This window comes from Canis lupus, chromosome 25 (genome assembly GCF_003254725.2).
Source record: "Canis lupus dingo isolate Sandy chromosome 25, ASM325472v2, whole genome shotgun sequence".
In the NCBI taxonomy this organism is placed as follows: Eukaryota; Metazoa; Chordata; class Mammalia; order Carnivora; family Canidae; genus Canis; species Canis lupus.
In genome coordinates this window covers 39,739,801-39,757,262 of record NC_064267.1, presented here as the reverse complement: position 1 = coordinate 39,757,262, position 17,462 = coordinate 39,739,801, and the positions used below count along the sequence as shown (strand labels likewise).

The 17,462-nt window shown below is 43.2% G+C and overlaps 1 protein-coding gene and 1 long non-coding RNA gene across 2 annotated transcripts in view; one reads left to right on the top strand and one right to left on the bottom strand.

The window, feature by feature from the left end:
- Positions 1 to 17,050, top strand: part of IRS1 (insulin receptor substrate 1) — a 59,951-nt gene extending 42,901 nt beyond the window's left edge. The window contains exon 2 of the mRNA XM_025463252.3: positions 16,027 to 17,050. The gene's annotated coding sequence lies outside the window, so the exon portion shown is untranslated. The remainder of the gene's footprint in view (positions 1 to 16,026) is intronic.
- Positions 13,990 to 15,169, bottom strand: LOC118355321 (uncharacterized). Its single transcript, XR_004817576.1, has 3 exons — positions 15,093 to 15,169; positions 14,405 to 14,449; positions 13,990 to 14,216 (listed from the first exon to the last, which is right to left on the bottom strand). It is a non-coding gene; the product is annotated as an uncharacterized LOC118355321 (long non-coding RNA).
- Positions 17,051 to 17,462: the final 412 nt, after the last annotated feature.

The following is a 17,462-nucleotide window of genomic DNA, read 5'->3' as shown; positions in this document are numbered from 1 at the left end:
CCACATGCTTTACAGTCACCATCTCATTTAACCCTCACAACAACCCGATGAGCTAAGTAGGCACTTTTATCACCATTTTACCAGGAACAACAGCTCAGCGATGTTGCTCAAGGGCCTGAGTGCTGGGGGCGGGGGGTGCTAGGGTCTTACCACCATCAGGCAGCCACAAAGGGTAAGTGCCTTGCAGACAGTTTCCATTCCTGCTGGATCCCATAACCGTTGATGAAATGTATTTTCATTCTGTCCCCACTGGTTAGGAAAAATAACTCACGTGAATCGCATAGCATGCGAATTGCACTACCCAGCCGTGGTTTTAGAATGAGCTCTTGGGGAGTATCTCTGGCCACCCCATTTTCCTTCCATTTCCTAAAGCCATTAGAAACCTACGCTTGCCTTGTTCGGGCTTCTCTTCCAGACCAGTAAAGCTGCACCTCCTGGTCAGAGCACTGAGTCAGGCCCGGTGAATGAAATTGCTATCAAAGAATGAAGACTTTGGGGCGCCTGGGTGGCTCAGTCGGTGAAGCATCTGCCTTTGGCTCAGGTCATGATCCCAGGGTCTTGGGATCAAGCCCCGCATTGGGCTCCTTGCTTAGCTGGGAGCCTGCTTCTCTTTCTCCCTCTGTCTGCTCCTCCCCCTGCTTGTGCACTGGCTCGCTCTGTCAAATAAATACATAAATCTTTAAAAAGAAATAATGAAGACCTTTGCACTGCTGTAAAACTTCATTGATGTAGAAACAGAACCTTGTAATAACTAACTTGCTAATAAGTTGTACTGAAGGGCCTGCTCTTGCCTTTTAGAAATCAGACCAGTTCACTACCATCCATTGATGTGAATGGAAGTTACTAGAACCCACAGAGCATCCCTCTGTGCTTAATTTGTAGTCTTTCCCACATTTTGATACCTTTGAGCATTATGGTTTTGGGCTTCCCCAGATGCAAAAAGTGCTGCTTCTGGATCTTCCCCTGCATGCATCCTGTGGTTCTGGAGATGAGATACCTGCGCACAGAGTCATCCCTTTTCCACCAAAACATTATGGAGGATAAATTAAGGTGCAATGGAAAAATGGGAGCCTCTTTGATATTGGTACTTTCGATGCTTCAAAGTTGAGGGTGTTGTAGATTGCTATTATCATTTAATTGTTGATGTTGATTCTACTCTTCGAGATGAGATCTGAGTTGGCAATTTGGGGACTTTTACCACCTGCTGGTCCCCTCAAATAATAAAGACAGGGAGTTAAGAACTAACCTCTGGTTTGTGCCTTGAGGTTTATTTAGTAAAAGACACTGGAGGGTGGGGTGTTAGGCGGTCCATGTTCCTTTGAGTTGTGCCGAATGCTTGTTTATTTGGGTTCCATCATCTGTGAGCTAACGCACATGGCCCCACTCCCTTCCTCTTGACCGGGACCTCTAGACATCAAAGTAACCGGCATCCGTGTTTTAAAGCGATAGAAATGTACTGGATCCCAGTTTCCAGCCCTCTTTTCCCAGTCCAGCTGTCTTGAGTCTCCCGTGGCCTGAACACTAAGCAGGTAAAGACCTATCAGTGCTGTCTTAGTATTGGGGTCTTTCCCAGTGTCGTCTTTGTAGTCATCCAGATGTTTGTTTTTTCAGGAGCCCTGAGACAGAGGTTTCTCATTCTTGTCCAGTTAACTCTTTTAGAACCTTTCTGCCTGGAAATTTTTCTTTGCGTTTCAGTTCAAAAAAAACTATGTAATTTAAGCTCATTTACCCTACTAAGCCTGAGAACAGATGGCTTATCACGTAGCCTTCCTTAACATCCCCCGTTAAGCCCTCTTATTATTCCTTTACTGAAATTAAATAGAAATCTCAACTTTTCTTCAGGGTTCTTTACTCCTTTGCTCCTCAGAGTGTGGTCCTCAGACCAGCAACACTGGGGTCCCTTGGTGGCAGGCTAGACATGCAGAATCGTGGGCCCTACCACAAACCTCAAGAATCACAATGTGCATTTTAACCAAACCCCCAAGAGATCCTAAGCACATTCAAGTTTGAGAAGCTCTGCTTTATTTTATCCCTTCATAGCTTAGTTATTATTTCCTCTGTACTTTTCTCTAGCATGCCTGAAGCATAGAGACCAATGGTCTTGTAATAAGAGCAAAAACCTAATACTTATCTGACTCAAATCCCTATTAATGTAATACCTATGATATTATAATAATTTTGAACTAAATTGATGTGTATTTTTCATTTATAATAAATTGGTAGTCTTCAGAGACTTTGGGGGGTCTTTTTTTGCTATATGTTTGCCCCTTTTACCTACTCCTACTGGACGTCTCCATTGTATAGCTGAACGACTTTGCTAAGAATCTGGCTTTGCATTTATATCGGGTACCACCTTGTTTTTCCTCTTTGGGGGATTTTTTTTAGGGGGGCTCTTTTCTGTATAATTGGGCTATTAAGATTTTAATGACTCATGACTAGAAAGAGTACTGTTGGAGGTGAGAAGACCCCAAATCTTACCTCAGTGCTGCTCTTCACCAGTTTCATGGGCTCATGATTCTAACTCTTAACAATAACCATATGATCTGGGAAGTCCCCGTAATACCGGGTATAGAACTACTTCGATTGTTCTGTTTGTATTAATCCAAGAACCCTGTCTACGATGACTTGGTCACACAGTGGAAGTCACCTGGTAAAAAGGGAATGGAGCCTCTAAAACAAAAGTTGGAATAATTACTCACATCCAGTTGTATATTTTGGTTAGTCCTTATACTCCCCTTCCCACCAGGTTATTTACTTATGTCATATGGTTCTCAAGTCACCTTCCTGTTGATTCCTTCTAGCCATGCATTAAGAGGGGGACATTAGCAAGGATATGGCTGCTCTTAATCCTTGCACCTCCGTCTGGAAGCCTCTGGGAAGGCCTTTGTTTCTACTGGACGTTCTGTGGGGAGGATCCAGCATAAAGATATGTGTGAAGTCAGTGGCTGTGTTCAGAGGCTGTTTGGTGCTGCTGATGGTCGAGAGTGAGGAGAGCTCAGGGTGGAAGGACAGGAAGGAAGAGAGGCATATCTTAAGAATGAGATTTGACGTGGACGCTTACGCAGTCATGCTCTTCCTTATACTGTTCAGGAAGGAAAGTGGGAGTAACTAAACGAAGAGGTAGACCATTGCCCATTTGCAACATGGTTTTATGGGAAAAACATAAGGCAGTTTTTGAGCAGAATTAAGCAAAGTGCCTCATAGGGATGTAAATTCAATGTTAATTATAGCCTGTCGCTTTTGGGTAGTAATGGTGAAATTGTGTGGTTGGGTTTTACTCTGAAGGCATTGTGTCAGCTTCAGCCACAGTGTGGAAAGAATAGAAGCTATTGTTTTCTTTATGAACTTCAGCACCACAGTAGCTTCTGTGGCATTATTTCAGGAGGATATGTTCTTCTTACCATTACCTTCGGGTTCCATCGGAAAAGCTTCATACCTAACCACCTGGAAATCAACTTGTTCTTTCTGGTCACTGTTTAAGTCTTAGAATTTGGAACGCTGTGTACTCTCATCGATGATGGTCTATGTCCCCTGCCCCTCACCCAGCTCTTTTTCAAGCTTAAAGTTTCAGGGAAAACAGACCTGAAAAGTATCATCCTGGAAAGACATCTCAGAAACAGCAGCTGAAATTTCCATCTTTCTAACTTTGACTTTTTTTGTAATAAATCATCTTCCAAGGTATTTATCTCATAAAGTAAAAAAAAAAAATCTCTAGGAAATACTATTCTGACTTGGGAGTCGCCTCTTAGCGAAGTTAGTGGATTTATTTTAAAAAGTTGACTAATTCTGGAACAGAAGGGACCTAATTCTTAACTTCCTTTTACTCCCAGTTATTTCAGGACAATGAGCGTGACTAATGGTCACAAATACCAAAAGGAAAGTTCTCTTCTTTCTCACCGAGTTTTACAAATGATTGTGAGGACTAGATATTTTCTCCATTTCGTTAAATTGTGGAGGCAAAGCAAGGTCAAGTGACTTGTCCAAGACCATCCACAAAGTACGGGCTCAGTTGGATGAGATACAAGCCTGGGCATGATACAGGGTATCTCCTCTTGGGGTCGATCTTTATGTCATGGTCATGGAGGTGGCGCAGCATCACACCTGCTAGTCTTCCCCAGGCTCTGTTGCTTTGGCCTCCACAGTGCCTGGTACTCTACCTTCTTTAGTCATTGCTTTTGCATTGCCCCCAGACATTCTTGTGTTCCTTTGGAGGAGGAACGTATGGAAACATGGGCCTGGGCTGGTTAATCAGATCAGCTGTCTTTTAGCGGAAGAGGGAGGGAATGGGATGCAGGTGAACTAAGCTTCCAGCAGTGATGAATTGGGAAAGGCTGAGAGCATGGACACACCCACTGGGATTCTGAAGTGTGGAGTCGTAAACAAAGCAAGGCCTTGGAACAGGAACGTACCTCTTCCCTCATTCTGTTCCATAGAACCGGTGTGGACCCCAGCAACGGGTAACAGGTGCATTTGGTGGCTTCGGCAACAGTTCTAGAGCATATGGTGTCTCAGCCTCAGAACTAATGACACAGTTCTTTGCTACTGGTGGCCATCCTGTGTGTTGTGGGAGGTTTCGTAGTCCTGGCCTCCACCCACTAGATGCCAACAGCTTCTCCCCACCTCATCCTAACCCCAGTTGTGACAACCAAGAATGTTTCCAGACTTTTCCAAATAGCTCTTGCAGGGAGAAATTATTCCTGCCCACCCAAACTGAGAACTAGAGATTTAGTGAAATGCTTGGAGGCTAGAAGGTCTCCGCAGAGAAAAGTGGTTTAGCCCCACGAGTATGTTTCAGGCAGAGTCCTGGCACACCAGTGGGCCTGAGGATCACCTTCACAGATCTCCCTTCTATCACCCCTGGGGCTGCGATCCCCTCAGGGTCACTGATACATTTTTTTTAAGAATAATTTTTTTTATTTGAAAGAGAGAGAGAGCACGTGCAGGTGGGCGGGGGGCGGGGGGGGGGAGGGAGGAGCAGAGGGAGAGGGAGAAACAGACTCTGTGCTGAGCATGGAGCCTGACGTGGGGCTCGATCCCACAATCCTGAGATCATGACCTGAGCCAGAATCAAGAGTCAGACGCTCACCAGACTGAGCCGCCCCTGATAAATACCCTTAATAAGGATCCTTTCAAGTTGCCACTACCTTGTAATTAAGAATTTGGCACCACTGTCCTCAGGAGGCCTCTGTTCAACCAGGCTCAGGACCTGATGCGGTTCAGTTCAGCTTGCTGTCGCAGGGAACGACTCAGCAGACGCTACTGAGACACTACACTCCAAATTAAAAAGCAAAAGGCCGAGATGTCAGATAATGGGGGAAAGCAAGAGGAACAAGAGCAAAGTGGAAGTGAGACTTGAGAGATGAAAGCAAAGGCCCACAAACTCTAGGGTCAGTGGGTTGAAAGGTCAGCCGCTCCTTGTCAACTGGAAGAATTTTGCCTCTTTATCCTGGACAATAGAGAAGTGTTTGCAGTCACTTAGAAATCTGCACCATTGTCTGCTTCAAAGACCTTTGAGATGCAAGCAATGTATACATTATCAATTATTTCAGATTATCTTTCCAGTTTTTCCTCCCTCCTCTTCCAGCTGCCAACCATTAGACGTGTGCATCTGGCAGCAATTTCGGTTTTTCGTCAAGTAAGGCAGCGTTGACTGGCTGTGTCACACTCCTGTTCAATTCCTTCAGATCAAGACTGGGGACAAGAATTTGGAAACAAAAGCCATCCATTTCCTCCCCCAACAATTAGAAACATGCTTCAGAACCTGGAAATAGTGCAGAAGAATCTCACTGAACATCCATTTAAGCCTATTCATGAGAATTCTTTGTGAATCCTTTCATGGAGCATTATAAGTCTTTTCATTAGACTTATAATGAAGTCTAGAAAGCCTGAAGCCCCAGCTTAGAAAGGGTGGGGGCTTCAGGCTTCTAATTTCTTCTGAGAAAGCACTAGAAGTGGGCTTTCAGCAGTGTTTCTGTAGATAGCATTAATTTAAGATCCGCTCAAAGATACGCTAATGCTATCTGTCCTAATATTTAACCTCTGCTGTTCCCCGTGTAGGTAGACAGGTCTTTGTCTAAAATCCTATCCGAGGGTCTTATTTTTAGCTTCACCACTATTACTTTTACCTTTTCTTTTTGTTCTGGCGCGTCCTCCATACCACCTCATGTCTCAAATAATTTTGTCTCCCTTCCCAAGCAAGACACATCCTGATCTTGGTTGGCTTCAGCCTCAACCCTTGGCTCTGGCATCTGGCCTGTGGACTCATTCTTGCTTGTTATTTCCACCAATACATTTGTGGTTGGTGTGTGTTTTCAGGTATCAGGAGAAAATTGGAGAGCCAGGGATACCTAGTTCTTAATAAGAATTCTTCATTAAGAGCTAATGTTTGAGGGCTCATTGTGTGTCAGGCACTACGATGAGAACTTGAGAACTTTTCATGGATTATCTCATTTTACCTCAAGGGCTAACCCTGTGAAATGGGTACTGTTCTCCCCGTGTTACAAATGAACACATTGAGATTTAAGAGAGCAAATGACTTGCCCAAAATCACAGAAGAATGAGAGGAGATTATGTAAGTGGTCTTAGTTAGTCTCCTTTTAAATTTTAACTTGGAAATAAGTTTTGAGTTAAAATTGGTCAGTCTTTAAAAAGCATAACAGTGAGGTGCCTGGGTGGCTCAGTCAGTTAAGTGACTGCCTTTGGCTTGGGTCATGATCCCCGGGTCTTGGGGGTCAAGTCTCACATTGGGCTCCTTGCTCAACAGAGAGTCTGCTTCTCTCTTTCTCTCTCTGTCTCAAATAAATAAATAAATGCATAACAGCCATGTGTTAGGAACCTCCTCTTCCTCAAAGTGACCTTTTTTTTTTTTCTTAAAGATTTTATTTGTTTATTCATGAGAGACACAGAGAAAGAGTCAGAGACATAGGCAGAGGGAGAAGCAGGCTCCCTGCGGGGAGCCCATGCAGGATTTGATCCCAGGACCCTGGGATCATGACCTGAGCCAAAGACAGATGCTCAACCACTGAGCCACCCAGGTGCCCCTCAAAGTAACCTTTTTTGGAATGAATTCCCTAAATTACATTTTAGGATTCAGAATTCCATACAGGATACTCCTCTGGTAGTGGCAACTCAAGGAAAGCACACTCTTGGTTGCATTACTTTATTGCAAGCAGTGTTACAACTTCTCCTGAACATAATCCAGTTACATAGAGGTCCCACCTGGGGCCTTCTGTAGCCTAGGGTGGATGGGACAGTTTTTTCCATCCTTTGAACATTGACTTTTAAGACTAGCTTTCATAACTCAGAAACCTTTATGACTTGCATTTCTTTAACAAGAATTCTTAAGTTAAAACAACTTACACTTGAGCACTGAATACGTTTGAAACATGCTGCCCTGTGCTTCTGCATTGATGACCAGTTTCGATTGGTTTCATTCATCCTTCGACAGTTTTCATTCATCACTTAGACCCCAGAAATAACGACCACAGCCCACTTAGCTTTGAAGACTCTGGATTAAATTCTTCCCTGCAGGTTCCTCTTAGCCTTCTCAAAGCAAAGAGGAAGACAAAGGGTAAAACCTTTGTGTTTGTGATTCATGAAGATGGCCTCCAGTTGATGTTAATTAGATGTGTGCAGTAGGGAAAGCCTACTGAGCTTGACCTTGCTGGGAACAGTTGGGAATGGCCCTGCCCTCCGTTAGGCCCGTCTCATGACCAGAATACCTACAGAAGATCAGGGCCACACAGCCGAGGTACCTCGTGGTTCCTTTTAAAGATGCCTGTTCAGTTCAGTACATTTTTCTTGCATTACCAAATTCTTCCATAAAGTCAACCGCAACCCATATTATCGGGGACTCCGGCTAAAACTTGTGGTGAGTAGGAAGTAGATTAAACACAGGTTTTCCCTTTTCTCCGGCTGCCAAGAGTGATGTCAGTGGTGTTAATGATCCTTACCTCAGCCCGCTGCAGACCCTGTGTGAACGCTTGTTCTGTGCTCTAGTTCCTAGGCTATTACGGAAAAGCTGCTGATGCTTGATAAGAGACAATTGGGTAGTCAGACAATTCCTCAAATGTAAAATCAGGCCCTTGCTTTCTTGAAGCAATTTCTGATATGACTCTGGGGAGAGTGCAGAGAATGCAAAATCTATTTAGTGTTTAGCAGAAAAATTAAAGCAGTACGACCGGGCTGAGCCCACTTGATTCCCTTTTGCCTAATTACAGAAGTGGTATTGCAAACACTTTTTTTTTTTTTTTTTTTTTTTTACCATCTCTGCACCACATTGTAAACTAAGTTGTGATTTTAATTTAGGTCTACTGGTTTGTATCAAAGCCAGACCAATAAAACCTATATCCTGTATTTCTGAACACCAAAAAAACAAACAAAACAACAAACTGATGTGAAATGACAATAAAAACTATAAACCTCAGAACTGGAATTTAATTCCTGGGGGAGAGCAGCATATCCTGCAGAAATAGCTCCCATGAAAGCAGAAGAAAGACTTGACTTTTATGACTTGCTTTCTCAGGTAGGGAAGAAGGTATCCTATTACTTTGATGTCTTCAAGCAACAGGTTTTTTTTTTTTTTTTTTGGTTGAGCTCCGTTAAAATTAAAGCTTCCTGCCCCACATTATGTGGTCTGACTCGTAATGTAGATGGACTATTTTTCTGAGTTCCCCTACCTGGACTGTCATGTACATGTCCCGCATTCTAATTTTGTTAGAAGACAGATTTGAGACATTTTGGGTTACGTTGTGGGGGGTGGGAGGTGGGGAAAGGGCTCTTATCTCTTGCTTTATCAGCATGCTCTCTATTAATTACAAGAATGGGAAATGACTGAAATGACCAAGATTGGGAAGTAACTGAAATGACTATTCTGCAGCTTAGAAGATTTCTGAATGCTTAGTCAGATTGCCTTAATTAATATACCTTATTTAAAAAAATATTTTTAAGTCATCTCCACACCCAACGTGGGGCTCGAACTTAGAACCCCAAGATCAAGAGTCACACGCTCCACCGACTGAGCCAGCCAGGCCCCTGCTGTGTGTTGCTGTTGCCTTCATCTGGCTTCCCCATAAATCTCTAACCCTCTGGAAGTGTCCTGGTCCAGCCCCTGCCCCTTGTGGGTGACCACCCCTGGACCACAGTGCAGGCTCCAGGCTGGGCGGCCAGCTCCCGGGTCAGCCCCTCTCTTCTTTTCATGATACAGGTGCCTTTCTTCCCCAGGGGGTCTCCCAAAGTCACCAGCCCCACCAGAAAGACTTTCACTGGGACAAAAGGGGAACTGGAGCCCGGGTGGCCTCTCACACGTTGTCCCCAGATGCTCCTCCCTGGCAGCCCTGCGTGCTCCCAGGCCCGGCCAGCGACCTTGTCATCTTCACCCGCCCGCGCCCATGTGACTCGCACCAGGCAAAAGTGCTCTTTAAGCAGCTCCGTTAAAGCCCTGGCCCGGCCACTTACCCTTTGCCTTTTAAGACCACGAAACCAAGTCTTTCCAGCCCTGTTCTGGCCTATTTTCAAAGATGTTGGTTTCCTTTCTTTAGCTTCTTGTCAACATAAAGGAGCAAATGTCTTGTGGTCTTACCTCTCATTTTAATTCTTTAGTTCCATCCTACCTTGATTTTTCTTTTTTTTTTCTTTAAGATTTTATTTATTTATTCCTGAAAGACACAGATAGGCAGAGACACAGGCAGAGGGAGAAGCAGGCTCCATGCAGGGAGCCCAATGTGGGACTCGATCCTAGGACCCCAGGATCATGACCTGAGCTGAAGGCAGATGCTCAACCACTGAGCCACCCAGGTGCCCCACATTGATTTTTCTTTTCTCTTTCTTTCTTTCCTTCCTTTTTTTAAAAAGTATTTTATTTATTTACTTGAGAGAGAGCACAAGTAGAGGGGGTGGCAGGCAGAGGGAGAGGGAGAAGCAGGCTACCCACCAAGCACGAAGCCTAGTGCAGGGCTTGATCCCAGGACCCTGGGATCATGACCTGAGCCGAAGCAGATGCTTAACCTACTGAGCCACCCAGGATCCCCATCTTCCTCCCTCTCTCCCTCCATCCCTCTCTCTTTTTCTCTCTCTCCCTCCTTCCCTCCCTCCACTTAGGTCTGTCCTTTGCCAAGGTCTCATCCTGTACTGACACTTCCCAGGTCTACCTTGTAAAGAGTAGAAAGATTCCCCCTGTGTCCCAAACTTGAAGTCCTCCAGAATTAGCTTTTCTTCTCTTTTCGCTTGGGTGATTACCATAGCTAACAGGACAACAGGACAGGGCTGATAATTCTGGGTCCTCCCTAAATGCTTCCATCCACCACCCTAGTTGGTAGAACCAAATTCTAAGCCAGGAAATTTCTCTAATAAGGGTTTCACAGCCCATCAAATGGAACAGTGGCCTCCTTTGTCCATCGGAGATGGAGTAGTGTGGATGTTAAAAGGCAGCGCCCCTATACACTCCCAGAACTATGAGTCTGTGTAACACTGATAGGGGTTGTTTTCCTGTTTTTTGTTTTGTTTTGTTTTGTTTTTGTTTTTTTCAATTTACTGGCCTGTTTGGCAGAATCAGGTAGGCTTTTTTTTTTTTTTTTTTTTTTTTTAGAATCAGGTAGGCTTAAAACCAGGATACTTTTGCAGTGTTTTATAAGTTGCCTTATTAATGAGTATGCATTCTGGAAGACTTGATCTTCTCTGAGTGGTAGTGTGAATTATTGCATCAGCATCAACCAGGTGGCTAAAGAAATGAATTGCGGTCATGGTAGTGGTGTGCAGTTGAATATAATTGTGTCAAATGAGAAATCAACAGGCTTGGGAAGACAAGCTTGAGAGAGGGGTCGCAGGTGCTACGTTCAGCATCCTGCTGGGTGTGGAGCTCCACACCGCACCCACCATTTCGCTCTTTATTTCCAGCCAAAGGGAACTGGTTTCTCTTCTGGGAGGAATCCTCCCCCCTGTTCTTCTAACTGTTCGGCCTGTGCCATTTCCTGAAGGACTTGGACTTTTGGACATCAAAGCCAAGCCAGAGGCTTTTTCTACTTTCAAACTGCCATATTCCTCCCCAAAATCATGAATTGGAAGGAGGGAAAGGGACAGCATACCAGGAAGGTTTAAAAGTTGGTTAAGAGGGACATCTGGGTGGCTCAGTGGTTGAGCGTCTGCCTTTGGCTCAGGGCGTGATCCCAAGGTCCTGGGATCGAGTCCCACATCAGGTTCCCTGCAGGGAGCCTGCTTCTCCCTCTGCCTGTGTCTCTGCCTCTCTCTCTGTGTCTCTCATGAATAAATAAATAAAATCTTAAAAAGAAAACAGTTGGTTAGCATTTCAAATATCTTCTCATCACAGTTATTTTAAGAATGGGAAAAAAATCTAAATATGATGGAAATGTGATTTTCCTGTCCTATTGAAACATTTGTGATATCGAATGCAGAATTTTAAAAGTTTAAGTCCTTTAAGCAAATAGTGGATTTAGAACCACAGCTGAATCGTGGCTTTCCCTGGGTGACAAGAATTCAAGAAATGTTTATTCCTTCTTTACATTTTCCTGTGGTGCATAAAATTTCTATATTATAGTCAAGAATTTTTTTTTTGACTCACAGCTGTTTATTTTAAGTGAAAGAGAAATGTGCTGTTTTGACACATTTCTTTAAGTGGAGGAATTTATTTATACAAATTTTTCTAGTTGAATCTACAATATAAGATTTCAAACAATGGTCTCCATTGAAGAAAAGTCATTACGATAGTCATTTTTTTTTTTTTTTTCAATCATAGTCGGGTGAGGAAGAGTTACTTTCTGGCTACATTTTGGTATATGAAAATAGCCAAGGAACTTCTATTTCACTCCTGTTTCCTTAGTAGAAGTAGAAACTGCTGGTAATGGTTTGACTAGGTATTTATAACTGTGTTGCACTTGACTCAACAAATTGGCAGGTTTCGAGCCATTTGAATACAAGATAAATATGTTAGTCGATGGGTTGGGCCAAAACTTCATTGTTGAAAGGATATGGATCCTTCATTGTACACATATCATAACCTTATGCTGTTCTCAGCTGCTTTATAGCGCAGCCTGGTCAATAGGCTGAGTGTGAAAGGGAGCAGAAGCTTTCTCTGTTTTTCAGCTCTCCGTAGGCATAGTTTAAGTGGGTCGAGGCCAGAAGATGTAAATTCCTATTGGATGCAATAATGCAGTAATCCATAGGTCTCAAGTAGCATCGCCCAAGTGTTGACTTATTTGATAATGCTTTAAAAATTACATTTTTCATTACTGGCAATAGGATTAGGTGGGTTTTATCTTACACGAAGACACACGGAAGGGGACAAGAGATGCTGGTGTGGTGATGAAATTTTGTCAAAAAGTAATTTCCTGCTGCTAAATCTCGTGACAGGTGCAGCGTCTTTCTGGGTCCAGGAGTTACTCCCCAGTGAGGTAACCAGAGAGGATGTATCCTAGGAACATCACCATTTGATATTTGCCCAGCTCTAATCCGAGGAAATATTTTGCTTCTTTTGTTTCCACTTCATGGGTGTTACAAATGAGTTTTTGTATTTGTATTTGTAAAACATCGTTGAAATATTTGCCTCCTATGGTTGGTGTGAGTCAGTCCGGGTTGTATATATAAAGAGCATCGAACATACCTATACCGGTGTCTTCCCTTGTAGTGCTTGTTACAGTCCTTATCACTGCCTTCTCATTTGTCACAGATATTTCTTGAATTGACTGACTGTGGGAGCCCAGTACGGGTATTGGTTTTTTAAAAACATGCTCTCAAAATGTCTGATATACATGTTGGCCTTTCTTCAAGTGAGTTGCTTTGGTGAAGATCACCCTTCTTGACTGCAGTTCTGGAGAGGCTGGGATCAAGGCAAATGAACTTTAGTCCCATGAACATCCACTGAGGTCTGTCTATAATGTCCTCAGGGTTCATTTCCATCAAAACTCAGCAGGGCAATTGTGAACAGCTGTGTTTTGGGAACTTTAGTTTTGGGGTCTTTGGCTTTCCATAAGGCCTCACTGGGGAACCGTTACCTGGCTTGATCAGCCCCTTCTTTCACCATATTTGGCTCTCAAGGCTTTTTGGCCATCCCCAAGGATCAAAGGTGCCCTCAGAGGGCTGAGACTGGCTGCTCTAGAGACCATTCCAAAGAATATGCCCAAGGCTGAGAAGGCCATCGCCAGAAAGAAATGAGAACTTGAGGAAGCATTCCAGAAATGCTTCCAACAATGGCTGCATGATTGGCATAGCTGTGCAGACCTCAAAGTGGCTGCAGTGAAGGACCAGTCTCACTCAGGGATGGCTGTTAAATATCTGTACCATTGGCTCAGGAGCTAAATTTTCTGTACGTACACACAGAAACACAGACACACGTACAAACACACACACACACACACACACACTCTCACACCCTTGAACAAAGATAAACAGATGTGAACTTCAGACTTTCCCTTGAAGGTTTTCCGGGCCTCTGCGGCCTGTTTATCGGGTCTGTACCCAGCCCCTCCCCGTCAGCATAACCTCCCTCATTCCTTGTTTTCACTTTTTCAGAGATCCCCAAGGTGATGGCACCAGTAGGTAAGCATTAGTGCCTGAGACATGTGCTGATCAGGGTTTATGATAAAGGACTTTGAAATGTAGAGTGCTGAGACTTTAGAGGGCAAGTTTATGGTGCAATTGATGGATCCTTTTATTTCCTGCTCTTTGAACATACATACTTGTGGGAAATTACAGGGAGGGGTTCAGCGTGGCCCAAAGCAATAGACTTCAGCATCTGGCGAAGCCAGAGTGTTTTCCCTCCTCAGGGAGGCCCCCAATCTCTGCCCCCCACTGCATCCGTGCAGGTTGGCACATGTGACAACAAAACTGGATGCAGTTTATTCCTGGGCAGAGCTCTTCATTCAGCCTGTTCTGGATGTGAGCCAGGTGTAAAATGAAAAGCAGACCGTGTGCCCTTTGCTCCCCCCACTCCCTCCCCCATTTCCTATAAATGAGCAAGCAGTTCGTTTGTTTGTTGCAAGTGTTTTAATAAAAGTGTGGCCTTCCCACTTCATTTTAGGACCAGAGCTGTGAAGCCGTGCTAAGCGGTGTCTAGATATTCTTGTAGGAACATTCTGATAGATTGCAGTGTGAGTTCAGGAGAAACTTGAAAGTAAACAAGAGATCTGGAGAACGGTCTCCCGGGTTTTTGAAGGGATGGGTTTTCCTTTCACTCGTAGGAGCCACGCGAAGTAAGTCCTGTTTCTCTGGCAATCAAAGGGATAAATAAGCCTGGGGTCCTTTTGTGTTTGAACATTGGTGTCTCCATGGAAAGTCTTTACTTGTATATAGAAAAACAGACTGTTTACCTGTTTTAGGGGTGGAGTCCATATTATAAAAACAGCAACAGAAATCTCATAAAACTAGAGTCCACGTTCAGTAAATTTCAGCTTACCTGAAATCCAAATAGTGAATGGTGACTTGTCCCAGCCATATTCTCCTTCAAGAGAAGAGAGAGGAAAACAGTTATGTTGGTCAGCATGTCCATTGGATGAATTGTAGAGTCTGTTCCTTTCCTTGTGGCTGGCGTGGGTTATGACTACTGTATCTACTACATCTGGGCGCATCATGAAACATGTCCTGTTGTCCCTGTCCTTAGATAAAGATACCTGAGCCTTTCATTTGAGATTCTTCACCCTCTGTCCCAGCTATATTTGCAGATTTACCTTCTTCGACCCCTTTTCACATACCTTGGGACCCAACCCAACAACCCAACACAACCCTTTCGCTTGGTCTGCCTTTGGCCATCCTTCTTCCCCGGGCCTTGTTTTATGGGAACTGGGCTTGTGTCCCTTTGATTCCTTCCACTTATATTTAGTGAGTACTTAACTATGCACTAGCCCTTGTGCTCGGCTCTGGGGATGCAACCCTGATGCAACAAAGATGCGATCCCATTTCCATATCCCCAAACTATTCCTTTTCTTCCAGACCAAGGTGAATGTGTCAGTGAGGTATTTCCTTTCTCTTCCCAGCTAGAAGCATCCTTCCCTCCCTCCCTGCAGTGAAAGCATCTTTTCCTGTTCATCTGCCGTGGGATTTACTCCCTTTTTCCTTTGCATTCTCTGTTCATGAACGGAGCTTACCTTCCTTGCCCGACTTTCTAGAAAGCAGGGCCTGTAGCACAATTCAGCTTCACGTTCCCCATAGTGTTTAGTGCAACCAGTTACCCGTTTGGCAATATTTATTATCTACTCTGTGCCACATACTGTTCAGGACATTCTGTAAGTACTGGTATTTTATAGATAACTTTGGAATGCATGAAAAATGTGGGCCTCGGAAGGACTGTCTGATGTTAATGCTAGAGAGCAAAAGAGGGCTGAGGTTGAAAAAGGTGTCTCCTCTTTGCAAGGGAATGGGTAATGCCCCATGAGGTCTGCTTTCTGGAATCACATAGAAGCAATGTGCTTCTGCCAGAATAACATTTCTATTAGATCTAAATCAGAATCCCTTTCTTTTTTAATTTAATGATTAACTACGTCTGTTTCACCTGGGCCTCCTTTTGCATCAAAAATCCTCATGTCAAGCAACGTCACGTTACAAACTGATTTCAGATTTTGTAATATTGGGGCTCGCGACTTCAAATTCTAAAACCTGCAGTTGACTTTAAACCAAAAGAAGTTGAAGCGTAGCCTGACCATAACCTGCTTACCAGATTTTACAGTCCTCTTTACATGACAACTATAACTTACATTTTTGTTTTGATCCTAAGAACATCAAAGTATTTTGCGTGTTTGTGTTACTGAACTCTGAAACCTCCAAATCACATCGATCTGTTGACTGATTTAATATTGACTATTTTGGGTTTATATTTGCTTTAGACTCTTGCATTTTGAAAGGGGGGAAAAGTTAAATACAGTTTGTTGATTTTATTTAAGTACACAGTACTGTTTGTGCCCGTAACTTCCGCTTATCTGATATTGCCTCTTTTTTAAAGAAAAAAAAAAAAAACCTCAGAAACTGATGGAGCATGCATTTTGAGAAGCCTGTGGTGATGAACCCTTTCGTTTTCCTTTTCAGAATGAAGACCTGAATGACCTCAGCAAATCCTCCCTTTACTCATGGGTACCCAGACTCTGAATATTTCATGATTCACAACCAGGACCTCACATCTTTCTCCTCAGTAGATGGTACGATGCATCCATTTCAGTTTGTTTACTTTCTACAATCCTCAGGAGTTCCTTGACTGAACTGCACGTACTATATTGTGCCAAGCAAAAAAGCACTGTGACACCAGAACAATGAGTCTGCATAAACTTCATCTTCAACCTTAAGGACTTAGCTGGCCACATGAGCTGATGTGCCCACCACCATGCCACGAGAGAATGGGTTTACTCTCATTGCATTTGCAAGATCCATTTCATCTGCTGCTGAAACTGTGTACGACAAAGCATCGTTGTAAATTATTTCATACAGAACTGTTCGCGTTGGGTGGAGAGAGTATTAAATATTTAACATAGGTTTTGATTTATATGTGTAATTTTTTTAATTAAAATGTAACTTTTCTTACAGCACATCTTTTTTTTGGATGTGGAACTGAGGTATACAATGTTCTGTTGTAAAGAGTGGAGCAAATACTTAAAACAAGGCTAACAAGAGTAGAATAGGGTACGATCCTTGTTTTAAGGTTGTAATTCAGAAAAATAATATAATAAGAATCATAGTGCCATTAGATGGTTCTCAATTGTATAGTTATATTTGCGGATACTATCTCTTGTAATATAGCCCTGATGTTGAGCTGAGATCCTTACAAGAATTGATCTTAATTTTGTATTTTTCCTGTAAGGCAATAGGCCACGTTAATTAAACTGAAGAAAGATATATTCTACTGGGTATTTTCAAGTGTCAGCTTAAAATTGGCAATTGAATGGAAGCAAAATTACAGGCAAATGAAATCAAAGTCTTCCATTGTATATACTGTAAAGAGGAGGAGACTTGGGTGATCCCTTTAAATCAAAAGCTCTCTTTGGAATGAACAATGTGGGTGTTTGTAAATTCTGGAAATTTCTTTCTATTCATAATAAACTAGAGACTGTTGATCTTTTCTTCTCCCCCTCCCCCCACTTTTGTAAGCTTCCTGCTCCATGGCTACCAGTTTTTTTCCGTGCACACATTAGGATATTTTATTTATTTCTGGCATTGTTTCGAGAAAGGTGGTAAGGCAAGTGAGTACTTGTCTCTAATTTCCAAGCAGAAGTTAAAATTCCAGAAGAATGGTTTTTATCATGACCAGGGCTACATGTCACTTTCCGCAAGACCCTTATCTCTTATTTTCTGAGAACATCCCGTGTTACAATATTTGACTGAATGTAGTTGGTCCCATTTGCCCTGGTCGGTGCTGGCCTCTTAGTGATTAGTTAATAAAACCCAGTGTACAGAGAGCATGTCAAAACATAATGACCGGCTATGGAAACATCTAGCCAGCAGTGAAGATGTTAATCCTCCTCTTGTTTGGA